Here is a 644-nt window from a genome sequence, read left to right as displayed (position 1 = left end):
GGGAGGGGGCGGCGGCGCTGGGCGGATGCGCGCGGAGCGGGCGTGGGAGGGCCGGTGCGGAGACGAGAAAGCTGCCGACCCGGGCAGCGGAACGGCTCGGGGGATGGATAGCCTGCGCACAGCGCGGCCTCCGCGGCCCGAGCAACGCGGGCTTGTCCCCAGGAGGCGCGCGCGGGACTTCCACCGAGGAGGCCGGCCTTCCCACCCAGGACACCCACCTTAGCGCCTTTCCTCGCTAAGGCCGGGAGCTTCCGCGCGCTTCTGGCTCCTGTCCCTGCATCACCATTGCCAGGGGCTGGGGAGTGGGGCTGAAAATACCCCAAACCAAGGTGCCGGGGTCCGCCCTCAACCGTTCTGATTGTGCAAGCCGGCTTCCGAAATGGGAGAGCCTCTCTTCCTTATCTGACTCGCCTGTCGGCGCGAGTGTGAGAGTCACCTGCATCGCTAGCTAAAAATACCAGCGCTTAGCCCCGCCCAAGACTCACTGAGCCCGTTTCCGGGAGGGGTAAGTGGCAGGAAGGTGTATTTTAAGTCCCTCCAGGTGAAAGCGATGCAAGACGAGTTAGAAAAGTACCGCCTGTCCCTATTCGATGTTGTCAAAAACTGAAGGCGGGAAAAACTTCTAGAAGTGATTGATTGCTTGT

At 62.7% G+C, this 644-nt stretch overlaps 1 protein-coding gene across 1 annotated transcript in view; it reads right to left on the bottom strand.

The window, feature by feature from the left end:
* Nucleotides 1–435, bottom strand: part of OSGIN2 (oxidative stress induced growth inhibitor family member 2) — a 24,640-nt gene extending 24,205 nt beyond the window's left edge. Inside the window, exon 1 of the mRNA XM_029923749.1 lies at nucleotides 219–435. The gene's annotated coding sequence lies outside the window, so the exon portion shown is untranslated. The remainder of the gene's footprint in view (nucleotides 1–218) is intronic.
* Between the last annotated feature and the right edge of the window lie 209 nt (nucleotides 436–644).

The sequence above is a fragment of the Suricata suricatta genome, chromosome 15, assembly GCF_006229205.1.
Source record: "Suricata suricatta isolate VVHF042 chromosome 15, meerkat_22Aug2017_6uvM2_HiC, whole genome shotgun sequence".
In the NCBI taxonomy this organism is placed as follows: domain Eukaryota; kingdom Metazoa; phylum Chordata; class Mammalia; order Carnivora; family Herpestidae; genus Suricata; species Suricata suricatta.
This window is presented reverse-complemented; position numbering and strand designations above follow the sequence as displayed.